At 35.1% G+C, this 15952-nt stretch overlaps 1 long non-coding RNA gene across 1 annotated transcript in view; it reads left to right on the top strand.

The window, feature by feature from the left end:
* LOC141516205 (uncharacterized) overlaps positions 1-15636 on the top strand; it is a 28845-nt gene extending 13209 nt beyond the window's left edge. Inside the window, exons 2-3 of the long non-coding RNA XR_012476628.1 lie at positions 11350-11485; positions 15562-15636. This is a non-coding gene — a long non-coding RNA (uncharacterized LOC141516205). The remainder of the gene's footprint in view (positions 1-11349; positions 11486-15561) is intronic.
* The last annotated feature ends 316 nt before the right edge of the window (positions 15637-15952 follow it).

The raw sequence follows: 15952 nt of genomic DNA, 5'->3' as shown, positions 1-15952 counted from the left end.
TTAATGGTCATTTCTACTGATAATATCATGGCAACTTCTAATGTTGAAATATTTGACAGCATCAAGGACTTCAGTAGCCAGAGTTTTCCTTTCTGGGCATTGGGAGTCTGTGGCTGAGGCACCTGTAAGAGCAATGGACAGATTGAATATCCACAGGCACTCCTTTCCAGAGAATGGCTGTGAACACTGAGCTTGAATGTTCTTTAATTGTCTCCATCAGAGGGGAGATAGCAGAAAAGATGGTAGTGGTGATTTGAATTTCTGGAACATACTGTTTCATCTATTAGAGCTTTAATTGGGACAGCTGGGTGGAATGATGAAGTCAGAGGAGTCGGAAGGTCCTGAGTTCAAATCTGGTCTCAAACACTTGACTCTCACTAACTGTGTGACTTTGGGCAAGTCACTTAACCCTCACTGCCTTGCATCCAGATGGTAATGATTCTTATTTAGCCACCACACCCAGATGGCTGTGGAGGAGAAAGTGAGGCTGGTGACTCAGCACAGCCTGCCCCTCACCCAAATCTAATTCATGTGCTGTCATGGCATCATCAGAATCTTTTTATTGATATTTTATTTTATTTTTCTAATTACATGTTATTAAAGTTTTTCAACATTCATCCAAGAATGAGGTCCAAACAACAACCAATGACACTATTATTTTTGGGTGGCACCATGGATAAAGCACAGGATTGTAAGGAAGATTCTTTTCACTGATACTGGTCTCAGACTCTTATTGTTGTATGACTCTGGGTAAGTCACTTAACTCTGCTGTAATTTCTTCATCTGTATAAAGAACTACAGAAAGAAAGAACTAAAGGAACCATTCTAGTGTCTTTGCCAAGGAAACCCCAAATGGGGTCACAAAGAGTAGGTCATGACTGAATGTTAATACCCCACTTAAGGGTTTGTAAAGTACTTTACATCTGTTATTTCATTTGATCTTCGAAGAATTTGACTGGGTGGAGTTTCAGTGGTGCTAATTCTCTTTAACAAAATACCATAGAGTTTTTCAATTAATTAAAGTTTCTCTGTTCAATGACTTACAGTTCCTTCACCAAGGTTTTTAGCAAAAACTTACAGAGAATGACTCTGTAACAAGAAGTACCATAGGGAAGCAACTAATGCTAGCTGATATTTATAAAGTAATATTTGTAAAATGTTTATATACATTATCTCAGCTAGATCCTTACCTAGGTTCTCTTGAAGTAGGGTATTATCTCATTTAAAAATGTAGAAAAGATAGCCCAAAGATCTTCAGTTATTTGCTCAATGTTAGCCAGATAGAAAGTGCTCAAGGTGAGTTGTGAAACCAAATCTTTCTTACTCTCAAGATGTATTCTCTACCCCCAGGTTGTCTCATGAAATTGTTTATTTCATAATTTTAGTTTTTTTTCTATGCTGAATTTTCTCAGTCCTTGAATTGGAAAATTTTCAATATCTTGACACTCTCTCCTTCAAAGATTCTCAAAAATTAAGTCTAATTAAGCTGAAGATTTTAAGGAAATCACCAGACATATTATAGAATAAGAGGACCATCTAGTTTAATCCATAACTAAAAAAAAAGAAACCCAACTTCATTATCTTAAAAGAGGTCATTGAACCTTTGTTTGAAAACCTCCATTAAAGTAAAATTCATTATGACTTGCAGAAGTCCAATCTATTTTGGCATTGCTCTAATTATTGGGACATTTTTCCTTATAGTCAACCTTGCTTTGTCTCTTTGTAATTTCTATTCCATCATAATGGAAAATTTTTGTACTGGCCTTGGATTCAGGAGGGTTTGTATTTTAATCCTGTCTTGCATATACATGTGATGTTTGACTGAGAAGGAGTTAGTTTATTTCTCTGTAAAATGAAAGTAATAATAGCCCCTCCCTCACTGGGTTGTGATACAAATCAAATAAGAATGTTTGCATGTTTTGCAAACCCTAAAGTCTTATATAAATGTTAGTTATTATTTTTGCTTATTCTTGTGATGAAATGACTCTGATTATTAGGACACAAGAGTTAAAATTGACATTTTTTGTTATTGTCATTATCATAATAGAATTTCTAGGATCCATTCCCAGGCAGAAATTGACATGGGGCCAGTGATTGACCACTCTGAATTGGGGAAATAATTGACATGAGATTGAAGAAAATGTCTAATGTCTTCTCTTTCCAGTAGAACTGAGTTTAAAAAGACATAGGAAAAAAAACCAAAATAAGCCTTATATAACTATCTGAAAAATTTCATTGAGAAGGTAGGAAGTGGAGACATGGATTGATTGATAGAAAAAGTAGAATTATGAGGTATAGGAGAACTCTGGCCCCCATTGTGCCATATTCTTCTTAAAGGGCTTCCAGACAAGGGCCCTATAGTGCCAGAACCTGGAGTGATAACAGTTTCCTTTTGTTGTCAGGTGTACAAATGATGTATTCATAAAATGTTATGATTTGGTGTTGATACTGCATTTTACTGATATTGCTATATGACAATATGACAAGGACTAAGAAAGACTAAAAGCCACATAATAGTAGACAGACAAACACATGGTGGGTCTGAGCAGGTTATTACACATAACCAATGAGGAACTTTAAAGAACAGGAATGAAAGATGTCATTAAGGAACTGTATGCTCTGAAGAGAAGATGAATTGGTCATTTCATGAGAAGGAAGATAAGCAGGTAGACGGTTATTGTGTATTGGTGGGATTCTCCTGAGGCTGAGAGAAAGTAAGGAAGAGCTCCACCATGTTGGGGTGGGTCACTTGTGGCAAATTTTTTGGAAAACACAAACTAGAGTCACACAGGATGGGAATAATGGGAGAATTTTGATGTGTGTCATTGGAGGGAATGGAAATCAATGAGATCACATTGAGTTAAGTGTGATTGTTTGCATATTCTTTGTTTTAAACTGTTTTGTGTGATTGTGTGCATGTATTTTAAGTTTTGTTTTAAACTACTTAAAATTCAATCTAAGTAAAGAAGAATAGATCCAGCTCATCTATCTAGAGTTGGAAGGAACCTCAGTGCCTTCAGGTAAAAATTTTCATTTTATGGATGATAAAAAGAAGTCCCAGGGGGATAGGGGGTTAGTGAGGTAGGATTTGAACTCAATTCTATGGATTTTAGAGTCCTTGATGTTTCCATTAAACCACAATGAGAGTAAAGCTAACTGGTATACCTTATGTCTTGGAACTATTCTATTATTCTTTGACTATTGCTACTTGATGTGATGTAGGGGGGCCCCTTTGAAATCCATTACAAAGGGGTAATGGCCCCAGCCCATTCTAAACTGGGAGAGTTCTAATCCCATTCCAAAAATGACAAGCCCAAGATTAGAAGAAATTAGTCCTTAACTGGTCAAGAGTAACCGGGAGTCTTACCCTTCTCCTTTGCATATGCTCAAGGAGATCTTTCTGTTCTTGCTCATTAGTATGATGAGCAGGGGAGGGAATGTATAGGAACCAATGTATTAATTAGATTTGTGACCCAAGCATATGGCTAGAATGAAAGGGCAGGAACAAAGTCTTTCAAAGTGCATAAAAAGTGTATGCTGGGATTTCCCCACCCCTCTCTCCCAACATGAGAGAGGTGCGCCATTTTGTTAAGATATCTTAATCAAAACCATTTTAATCACTCTGGACTAAGTATTCTTGAGCCATTTATAACACTTGACAACTCTTAAAATTCTAGCAAATTATAGAAAATGGAAACATGACCAAGACAGTTCATCTTCTTCTGACCCAGTTTCTATAAATGTAAAATGGAGATGACAGTGCCAGAATAGATGTCTTATGACTGTAAAAGAGATGGCATTGGCAAAGTGCCTTTGTTTCTTGGAAGGAAAGCATTCTAACTCTGGGGTATTATTACTGAATCTCTAGAGGATTTATGTGAAGTTAATTCATTTCAACAAATATTGTGTGTAACATTTACTGTTTGCAATACAAGTGTGACAAGTACTCTGGGAGACACGAGAAAAGCAAGTTGTTCATAAACTTGCAAATGGATCAATGTTGAAAACTAGCTTTGCATGGAACTTGAAAAATAAAATAAAATTTAAAAACTATATTTTTTAAAAAGCAGGTTCTTAAGACACTTGGGGTTTCTTTGGAGAAAAATTTCAATCTATTGGAACAATTAGAGAACAATACAAAAAAGAACATGATCAACTGTAAAAGGGAAATTTAGATAAGAAATTTTGTTGGAAGTCAGAGAAAAGAAAGAACAAGGTTGGCTCTGGGGAATCCAGGAAATCCATAAAATCTTAGAATTGAATAGAGAAGGAAAGGGAAGAAAATAAGCATTTATATACATAGCAGGCACTGTGGGAAATGCTTTTTGTAAATGTTATTTGTGGGAACAATGGAATAGTTCCATGACATAGGGTAGATCAGTTAGTTATACTGTCTTTGTGATGGAGTAGAAATGTCTTTAGTTCTAGAGACTATAGAAATGGGTTCAAATCCTGCTTCTGGTTCTTGCTAACTTCCCCTAGACCTTATTAAAAACCCTCACAAGGACCCTGACAGATAGGGACTATTATTGTCCCCATTTTAGATTTGAGGAAATTGGATAAAAGGTCTCAGAAAGTTAGTGCTAGCTTTACTCTTCAAGTTGTTGTGAAGACTAAATGAGACAACATTTTTATAGTGCCTATCATGGGAGAAAGAAGACACATGCTTATTGCCTTTCCTCCCCCTAATCTTTCCCCTTTCCCCTAATCTTATCCAAATCAAATTATGAATCCTATTTAAAATATCCTCTCCAAAACATTCATCAAGTTTCTGCTAAAGAGTTATAGTTAAAGGAACACTTTACTCATATCCTGCATCCTCTCTCCATGGCTCAAAAGCCCATTCCATTCCCAGATCAGTTTAATTGTTCAGGGAAATTTCCTTAAGCAAAGCTGAGTATGCCTTTCCTATAATTTCCAACTGTTCATGTTAGTTTTGCCCTCTGAGGTCAAGCAGACTATGTTAAATCTTTCTTTCACATATTTGAAAACTGCTGTCTAATCCCTTCCTCCTCCCCAAATCTTTCCTTCTCCAGGCTAATCATTTTGAATTTCTTCAATCAATCCTCAATGACATGATTAAGAGTTCCCTCACTATCTTCACTGTCATACTTTGGATGAACTCCAGACTGTTAAAGTCCTTTTTAAGTACAACATCCAAAATTCAGCACATTTTATATCTGTTATGGTCTAATCAGGACAGAACACAGTGGGATGACCACTTTTTTCATTCTGTTTATTATATTTCTTTTCATATGGCTTTAAAGAAGTGAATTAAGATAAGACATGAAGGATGGGTAAAATTTGGTTGGGTGGAGAATTTTTGTAGCAATTTTTCTATTGTAATGTTTAGCATTTGAAAAAATGAAGGAACACTGAGGAGTGTGGATTTTTTGAGCTAATAAAAGGGACTTAACTTCAGAAACTGCCCTTTACCCCAGCAATAGCTAAAATCACCCTTCCTTATGTTTGGTATGAGCTACAGATTCTCTTTCTAACCAAAACATTCTATTACTAGTGTGGTTGATGAATTCTTACATAGCTTCTAATCATTGAATGAGTGTTGCTTCAGAGACCTAAGACCTGGAAACTAAGACCTGGAAAAATATTAACTTAAGAAGGCTTAGACTTTAGCTTAAAAATCTATCCTGCATCCAAGGTCACTGACAGTTGTCTTGACCTGTGTCTTGCCAGTGACTCTGGAGGAGAGAATGAGGCTGATGATTCTACCTTACATAAAATTAATTCACTTGTAAAAGTCAAGACACCATCATCTTGATGTCATAGGTCCTCTTTGAGAATGAAGGTTGAAGTACTGTGGTTCATAGTAAGTAGGCTGAACTCCCTGGACATCTTCCCATCCTTGAATTAAAATTTTTCTGAATCAAAGTCATGAAAAAGTTTACAAATAGAGAATGCTCATAATTTCTTGGAGGTTTGACAACAAATATGAAAGTAATGATTAAGGGTGAGGATAAACACTATTTTTATTCTATCTTTTAAAAACCTTTTTTATTGAAGTCATTTGGTTTTTATATCATGAGCATTTCCTGAGATGTACCCCATCAAAAATGAACAATGAAAAAAATAAATCAACAATCATTTATAAAAATCCTACTAAGTACCAGACACACTTCTTGGCCCTGGGGAGAAACAGATAAAATTGTAACAGCTTCCATTTTCGGGGAATTCCATTCTTTTTTTAAATAGAGTTTTTCATTTTTTTACATAATTTATATTTTCCCTGAGTTGTTCTCTCTCCTCTTATCCCTTCCAGACATCACTTAGAGCTATTTTTTTTTAGGTTTTTGCAAGGCAAATAGGGTTAAGTGGTTTGCCCAAGGCCACACAGCTAGGTAATTATTAAGTATCTGAGACTGGATTTGAACCTAGGTACTCCTGACTTCAAGGCCGGCGCTTTATCCACTATGCCACCTAGCTGCCCCTAGAGCAATTTTTTTAAAGAAGGGAAGAGAAAAAAATTCAGCTAAGTTACTCAATGTATTTTAAAACTCTGACATTATATTTAAAATCTCTTCATTCCCCAAACCTTCACACATTCACCTCTGAAAAGGAGTATAAAGGAAGGTATCTTATCATGTATCTTTTTTGGAACTTGTAATTTGTTCTTGTAATTTTGCAACATTTTCATTTTTGGAGGTTATTTCCATTTGCTTTGTTGTAGCCATTGTTTATAATTTGTTCCAAATTTCAAGAAGCTTTTAAACATTGTAAAATTCTTTGAGATACAATTTAATTGAACAAAAAAATAGTTCCAAGTTGTGCTGAAGACTCATTACAGTCCTACTCTTGTAGAAATGGTTTAGCAAAATTGACCAGACAAAATGACTATGGCCCACTATACAGGACCTTGCCTGATCATAGAGGTATTCTTCCACTTTGCTGAGATTGGGGGCCAGTGGTTCATTATGTGTTGTACAAAACCAAGATAGGATAATGTAAAATTAAAGATTTTTGTTGGTTAAGATGAAATCCATCCCTACAACATGCTGTGCACTGCAGTATAATAATGCTTTGGTTTGGAAGCTATAGTTTCAACTCATTTTCTTCCCAATAATTCAGGACTTTTTTTTACCATTACTAGTCATCCTGCCTCCCTAGTTATGAATCATAAGGACTGGTTTCAAACTGTATTCTTCTCCTCCTATCTGGTTATCCTTTCTGATGTTTACTTCTTTTTCCTGCAAAACTGAATTTAACAGTATATCATCCTGTATTCTAGCAATTTCTTTGTTGTTGCTGTCCTTCATTCTTAAAGAAGGCTACGACATCAAGTAAATGATGTCATTCATGACATGCACATAATTTGGATTAAAGGGAGAGGGCATTTTGCAAAGACACCATTCCATTCTCACTATCTCTTCTGGAACTATCTGAACTCAGTGGCCTAATATGGGAGGAACAGGATGACTGGCATTGGCCTGGATGCAGTGGGAGATCTTGGCCCCTTAGATGTGGGTCCTTTCCATATCACCAGGACACCTTGGTGCTGAGCCATTGTCAGTCTTAGGAATTTTGACACTGGTACCTTTAATCAAAGCTCCAAGACTGGTAGCTGCACACCTTTGGATCCTTAAGTTCAAGGCAAAAGATACTATTGTGTTCGTGCATCAGTTTATCATTTCTACTGGGCTAAAATTCATTACAGTGCATTTTCTTAGAATTAAAGACACTCCTACTTTTCTAGTCTTTCAAATACCTGGGTAATTGCTGTTAGACTGGGCATTAATAACAATTCCTGGAGCAAGTTTTCTTATTCTGTCTTCAATATTCCTTCTTGTTGTTGATTATTAGAAGTGGGTTCAAAGCCTTGCTGCATTCAGGTTGTGCCCCTACTCATTAGTAAGTAATGCAGTCTAGACAGTTTCTCATCTCTTACTTAGAGTTCAAAGCTTTGCTAAATTAAAAAAAAATCACCTTTTCTGTGTTCCCTTAATGTTCCAGACCCTTCCCTCTCTCATTTGCTAGTGTGATTCCAGTTCATACTGAACACTACATTTTAGTACTTAGTGTAAAAGAGGTTCCCCCAAATAATTAGCTTGATATGAATAATGAAAGACATCAGACCTCACTTTTCAATAATGATTTCATTAAATTTAATCATCTGAACTGCAGACATCCTTTTAACACCTCTTCTTCACAAAAGTAACTATTACCACATTTTTTTTCTTATGTTATCTTTAATCCCTTCCTGCCTCCTTCCTTTTTTCCACTTTCAAAATGCTACTTAATTAGGGCCAACTCTTTTCTGTTGGAGTCTGCTTCTAATTTCCTTTTGGTGTCTCAGGCTCCATACCACCTCAGTGTGATGGGATCTGGAGTCCTTTAAATTATCAACTCACAATAGCCAAAGGCAGTGCTTTCCAGGCTATGACACAGAGGTGAACTTAAGGGGACATTCCTGCTCTATTTCTTTTACCTTGTCATCTGTCCAGTCAGCTCATACACAGTCAATAATGTATGAAAGTACACACATACATACATACATACATACACACACATACACACACATAACAAGCATACGCACAGAGCTACTGCCTATCTTCCTAGTCAGAAACTAGCAAGGTGATTGAAGAAACCAGCTCTAACACTCAAGGGACATCTTTATGTTATCTGTGGTCAAGGTCCTCTCTAAGACTCTGAGCTCAAATAGATTGGGTTCAGTCTTAGACCCTGAATGTAAATTTATTTTGACTCACCTTGAGTAGTTCTGGGAAAACCTAATGCACTCAGGGTAAAACTCACATCTAAATAACCCCTAGTTGAGGGTAAAAGGGACCCCAGATCCTATATAAAATTTAAAGATCAAATATATATATTTGTGTGTGTGTGTGTACATTGGGCATGTTCAAACTTTATAATCTCATGCAAAATGCATAAGTTATAAAAGGGCCCAATAAACAGATGGAAACATCTAAAATTACACAACAAGTCATTAACTTCCCAGGGAAGGGATTTTAATTTAGGCATAAGATCAAACTTTGGATATTTTAGTGAATCCTTTATTTTCCCATAGAATTCCCCATAATTCCATTAGCCTGGTTTCCCAAAGTCTAATAATGAGAGCACAAACATGAATTCTTGTTAGCTCATTTTTATAATCTAAGGAGGGGATGTTTGATAATAGTCTTTCAGAATCTTAGTCAATCAACAGGATTTTCCTGTTTTCTTTCAGCAAGGTGCCACTGCCCATGCTGGCTTCTTTTCCCTGTAATTATATCAGGTTGATTCAATAAGCTCATCTAGTCAATGAAGAGTGCCTCTGATCAATTTGCCTTTATGTTTCCAACTCATCAGAGTCAGAGAAGATTTATTAGGAAATGAAAACTAAAGATACTGAATTTCAAGTTAGAAAGACCAGGTTCAAAATCTGCCATAGAAATTTACTTTCTGAGATGCTTCTTCTCTCTTAGCTTCAGTTTCATCATCCATAAAATGATGATTTTTGGATCTTATAGGTAAGATTATAAATTACTAATTTTTAGGTAAAATGATTAAGCATTGAATTATAGAAAATATTATTTCATTGTTTGAATCTAGACTCACATGGCTAGAAAATAGACATGTGTTGCTTAGATACCAGACTAGTTCAATGCTTATCTTAGGTCCCTGGGTCATATTATTCCCAGAAAACTTCAGGATAAGTTTTGGAAGTTTGGAAGTGCTAGTAAATTTCTAGTTTTCTGAGAAAACATTTTAATCTCTGTGAGCTTTAATTGCTCTGTGTGTCTTATTTTGAAAACTTTTTATGTATTAACCTATTAGCCATTTCTTTGTTCCCTTGTTTGAACATTATATATTTTATAAATTTTAGAGATTCTGGATTGGTGAGCAAGTCACTTATTTTGATGCTTCTCTCTGTTGGACCACTTAAAATATTTCTAAATTATTTCAAATTGGGAATATTTCATTTTCAGCAAGAAAGTCAATGGTTTCTAAAGTCTGTTTGACCATTAAATCTGTGTTCACATGAGGAGTTGAAGAGTCAGTGTGACTTGGGGAAGGAATGAAAAAGATTATATAAATGCAACAAAAGAGGATATCACTATTCCTTCAGTGGGGGCAAAAAAAATTGGGAGTCCTACTTTGAGAAGGTGATGTCATCTAACTTTTCTCCAGGCAGATAAATATTTATTCTCCTTACCTTTCTGTATTGATCTTAAATGTTGGGGACTTCCTTTGGTGATCTATCACTTATTAACAAAGCAAATCCTGCTAGCAGTTTAAGGTACTAAGTAAGTGGTTTTCCAATGGAGAACTTGAAGTAGGAGAATAATAAAACTTAAGTGATGGTGTCTCTTTGTAAGGCAAGAAGGAACAAAATGAGAAGTAGCATTGTATATCAGATAGTTCTGGTTCACAGTAATGTTGGGTTTGAATCTATCCTCTAATACTAGTTTTGTGATAATGAGCTAATTACTTGACCTCTCTGGGCCTCAGTTTCCTTTGCTATAAAATGTGAATATTAATAGCAACTCTCTCACAGAATTGATGTGAGGATCAAATGAGATATGGGTGAAGTATTTTCCAATATTAAATGTGATATTTGATGTGTTTTATGATGATGTATATTATGAACTTTAGAAATATTCTCCAAAGTAAATACTGGCATCTAGATCTTTTAGCATAGTATATAATGACCATTATTGACTGACCATAAAAATGAATTTTTTAATATTTTTATTGGAGCTGAAATTCCCCAAAGATCATAACATTGGATGTGCTGATGCTTTTTTTGTGGCAGAAAATCATCATCCTCATGAGCTCATGCTTACTTTTCATGTCATTTCATGACAATTACTTTTTATATGATTAATCCCCAAAGAAGAGCTTAATTTGGTATGTATTTCCTTCCTTTATTAGCCTTGTTTCTAAGTAGAAGCAATATATAACCAGTTCTTGTTGGAGAACCAATGAATGAGAACAAAGCTTTGTCTCTCACTCTCTTCCCATTTTCTCTCTTTATATATCATGTATCTTCTAGCCCTTATGTAGAAGGTCAGTTTTTCATTTTTGACCTAATGGAGGTTTGTGAATTGTTTTATTGTTATTTCTTTCCTTTCTCTTCTTTTCTGACCTTTCCTGCCATATATTTCTATTACATTATAAAAAGGCTTAACACACACACACACACACACACACACACACACAAAACTCCAAACCAAGTGCCTTATATTATTGACTAATTAGTTTTGCTAATATAATTCACTAACCTTGAAATACTTTTTCTTTCCAGGCATGCATACAATATTTTTAAAATAAAAATTTATTGTTATCTTTTTATATCATCTACATTTCTCAATATATCCTTCCCTTCTATCTTCCCAGAATTCCAACTCATCTAACAAAGAATTTAAAAGAAGCCGAGAAAAGACAAAAACCCAATAAACAGTTCAAAGTCTGACATCATGTTCGGTGTCCAACACCCATATTTTGCTACCTTTGAAAAGATGATATGGAGAAGGTATGGCTTGATGCCTTAGCAATTGCTTTATTATTGATTTATTCCAGGATGGTTGGATTTGGGAAACTCAAGGTGTGTTCTAGTAAATGTTTAATGGATGTCTCTCAACTAAAATATATAACTTTTTAAGTTTAATCTGAATTATTAATATTTGCTTAAGGCTAGACAATGAACAAAAAGTATAAATCAAGCCTTTTTTTAGTATTTACAAAATTTCTGAGGTGTAATGCTCACATTGGAAGTTTAATCATAGACTCAAGAACTGATTCAGACTGATTGCAGGAAACACCTGCAATTAGAAAGATCCAAGTTCATACTTGAAGTGAACCATAAAATGTTAAATGTTATCAAATGGAAGATCATAGTTTAGAGATGGAAAGGAAGTATTTTATAAGTTTTATTTATGCCTTTTTATTTTTAACATCATTAACCATTTCCAGAAATAATGAAATATTTATTATTAATATTATTAAATATCCAACATTAAAACTTCCATTGTAATAAAGAAAAATGTTGGTTTTTTTCTTGTTTGTGTCCAACTTTTTATGACCCCATTTGGGGTTTTCATAGCAGAGTGTCTTACCATTTCCTTTTCCAGCTCATTCTGCAGATGAGGAAATTAAGACAAACAGGGTTAACTGATGCATCCAGGATCACACAGCTAATAAATAAGACTGGATTTGAATTTCTGATTCCAGTACTAGTGGTCTATCCACTTTGCCATCTATGGTTGACAAAAAGGGACCATCTAGACCACCAAGTCTAGTATTACATGCAACACTGTTTTTATATTCCTTCATACCCTGCCAAGAGGAAGGAGGTATATTTTATTTTATGTTCCTGGGACCATAGTTGGTCATACAACTACTTGGAATTTGGATTTCTTTTAGTGTTCTTTTCATTCATGTGGTTGTTCTCTTGTACATTGTTCTCCTAGCTCTGCTTACTTTCCTCTGCTTCAGTTCATACAAGTTAGAAGAGTACTTAGAGACCAGTCTTTTGCCTTTCCACCATTTTACAGTGGAGATCCAGAGGGGAGAATGATCTAAAGAAAGTCATACAACTTGTAAATGATAGAACTGGACTCTATATCCAATTCTCTTTCCCTTTAATTTTTTCATCTAGGGGAAAAATCAATTTATCTTTAAAGAAAAGTCAATGGGAAAAATTATTTTTCTGTGTCTAACAACAATAAACACTGCTGCTCACATATTTGATGCAGTATTTATGACTTAATTTTCATTCATTACTTTATATAAATGCTTGAGCATCAAGAGGAGCTATGATTTTTTTTCCTAGATTGACTTTGTCAATAGAAACTGGGAGCTTTTTACCAGGATTGAAAAGGTAACAAGCAAATAACAGTACTCTAATTTGCATGAGAACTCCTATTATGAGGCAAAATACATGAACATTGATGGCAGTAGTCCTAGCCTTGGCAAAGTCAAGAGCATAGGGAATCAGTTTTTGACTGATATCCCTGGTGTTTTTTAGAAATTTTTAGTAATAAGTGACACACATGAAAATGAAAAAGTGCCATATTAATCTGAGGACCCATTATTTCAAAACTGTGTTATGTACATAATCTTGAGAGTTATAAAACAGAATTTGGTCATTTTTAGGTTCATTGTTTCTCCTGTTTACATTTCTATTTATATTGAATTCCCAATAAATGCTGCCAAGTTTTCTTTAGATGTTTGAAGTGATTGAAAAATACGCCTCAAGAAGGGGATATATTACTGTAAAAGGAATATATAAGAGAAAAAATTTTTAAGACTATGGTCGATGAGGCAATCAGAGTGGAGTAACTATAAATTTAGGTTCTCTTTCCCCTTTCATCCTTCTTCCCCCAGTAAAAATGAAGAAAATTTCCTTTCTTTACTATCTGTGTGATTTTGGGCAAGTCACTTAATGTCTCTCGTCCTTAGTTCCTTCATCTGTAAAATAACATGAATGATCTAAGAGATCCTTTTTTTTTAGGTTTTTACAAGGTGAATGGGGTTAAGTGGCCTGCCCAAGGCCACACAGCTAGGTAATTATTAAGTGTCTGAGAACGGATTTGAACCCAGGTACTCCTGACTCCGGTGCTTTATCCACTGCACCACCTAGCCACCCCTGATCTAAGAGATTCTAAAAATGCTTTCCTATCTTGTGAGCTTATGAGACTTCCAAGTCAAGAAAACTTGTGATGTCAAGGACCAAGAAGGATATGTATATTTTTGACATATAGTAACTTTGAATAGTTTTATAGCATGGTAAGTTTGGATTTAGGATAAAAATAGATGGGTGGTTTAAAAGATACCTCTATTTACACAGGGCTTGCTCTTAATCTTTGACCTTAGCTCCTTTCCTCCCTAATTAACACTTATTTCCATGGAAACAAAAGAAGGAAAGAGCATCCTGCTGATGCTTCCATTTATATGGAAATAAATTTTAAACAGTGGAAATATACAAAATAAAGCATTTCAAAAGTAGTATTTTCAAACACATCCTTCAAATTCAACTTCTCAACAGAAAGAACTACTGGTGTGCATTATCTATAACCCATACTATAGAACTAGAAGAATTTCACACCCAAGTCATATTTGAAGATGCACACATCCCTTTGCATACTCATTATTAAGATATGTGTCATCTTCTTGTTCTTTTAAGAGTGTTTTCCCTTTCTTCTCTATTTCATGACCAGAACTTTTCCTATTCCTGAGATAAAAGGGGAGCCTGATGATGTAGAGGGTACAATTTTCAGAGACATGTTCATATCTAGGACCAGTAAACCTTTTGAAAAGATGAGAAGTGATTTTATTTATTTATTTTTATTTTTTTTGTGGGGAGATGTTTTCTGTAACTCTTTTCGAACTGTGACCAGTTAAGCTCCTCATTTTATTCTGTTATGATCACATTATTTTATGTGGAAAAAGGAGGAAGAATACTGTGTTTCATGGAAAGATTTCATAGAATGGTCAGTGCAGTCATCACCATTAAGTGAACATTTGATGAATGTTTATTGACTCTAGAATTAAGAAAATAATTACAGAAAGTTTGTAGTTAGCATCAATTTCATTTCATCTATCTATTTGACTCTATTAGCCCATTCAGGTTATTTGAAAAAATTACTGTCTGTATTAATTTAATTTTATATATTATATACATACATACATACATATGTGTATATATATACATAGACATATATCTATGTGTATATACATATATATATGCTGCACTCATGTTTATATAGTTTACTAATCAATTCCTCCTGCTCATTTTCATATCTCCTTAGATTTATTTCCAACAGCATTTATTAACTACAGTTTAATTCTTTAATTGTAAAAAGGGGGGGTTAGTAATATTTGCATTACTCACCTTTCCTTTTTATTGTAAGAACAAGGTCTTGTAAATCTTAAAACACTATAAAATATGAGTAATGATGATAATAATGAATCACCATGCATTTATTAAACCTACTATGTGACAGACACCACCATACCAGACACTGGTATACAGATAATGAAACAATCTTTGCTCTCAGGAATTTGCATTCTAATCAGGAAACAAGAAGAGTGTATATACAGTATAAGAATAAATACAAAGTGATAAAGTACACAATAGCTTGGAAGGAGGGCACCAAGAGTATAGGGCATCAGGAAAGGCTTCATACAGAAGATGGTGATTAGACTGTGTCTTGAAGAAAGGGAGGGTCCACTTTGCATCTACTGCCATTCCTGCTTTAAGTTCCACAGAACAAGAATCCTCCTCACAGTTTACCCCCTGGTGCCCCACCAACCATGACTCCTACAACCTTCCCACCATACCTGACTTTGTGTGTGGTTTCCTTCTTTAGATTGTAAGCTCACGGGGGGTGGTGGTGGTGGTGGTGGGGTATGTCTTTTTTATTAATTGTACCCTCAGCTGTTAGTACAGTGCCTGTTTTACTGGATAGTTGTTTTTGTTGTTGATGTTTGTCCTTCCTTCTCAAAGGGAACCAATGACAACACAAGGGTGATGTCTTGACTTTTGAGTGACTTGGATTTAAGTAAGGCAGAGTTGTTCAAAATCATCAACCTCATTCACTCTTCCAGAGTCATTGAAGTCCAATGGCAAGACAAAAGTCAAGAAGACTGGTGATAGTCCCACTGAACTGGAAAGTTGAGGACGGAGTGCATTCTACGAAAGAATGACAAGCCAAAGACTTAGGGACAGAAGGTGGATTGTTGCATGTGAACAAAAGAGAAGCTAGTTTGGCTGGATCACAAAGTGAAAGAAGAGTGTGAGGTCAGTGCCTGCCCTTTGAGGTTGCCTCCCCATTTATATTTTCTATATCTTGCATGATGCCTCTTACATTGGACTGTGACTCCAGTTTATTTCTTTGTATCCCCCAGCACTTACCTAGCATAGGACCTGGGATACATAATAAATAATTAATGCTTGTAATATACTGAATATTCAAATGGGATTTTCTTCACTCTACCT

This window comes from Macrotis lagotis, chromosome 3, assembly GCF_037893015.1.
Source record: "Macrotis lagotis isolate mMagLag1 chromosome 3, bilby.v1.9.chrom.fasta, whole genome shotgun sequence".
Classification (NCBI taxonomy): Eukaryota; Metazoa; Chordata; class Mammalia; order Peramelemorphia; family Peramelidae; genus Macrotis; species Macrotis lagotis.
Note: the sequence above shows the minus strand (reverse complement) of the source record. Positions and strands in the feature narration are given on the sequence as shown.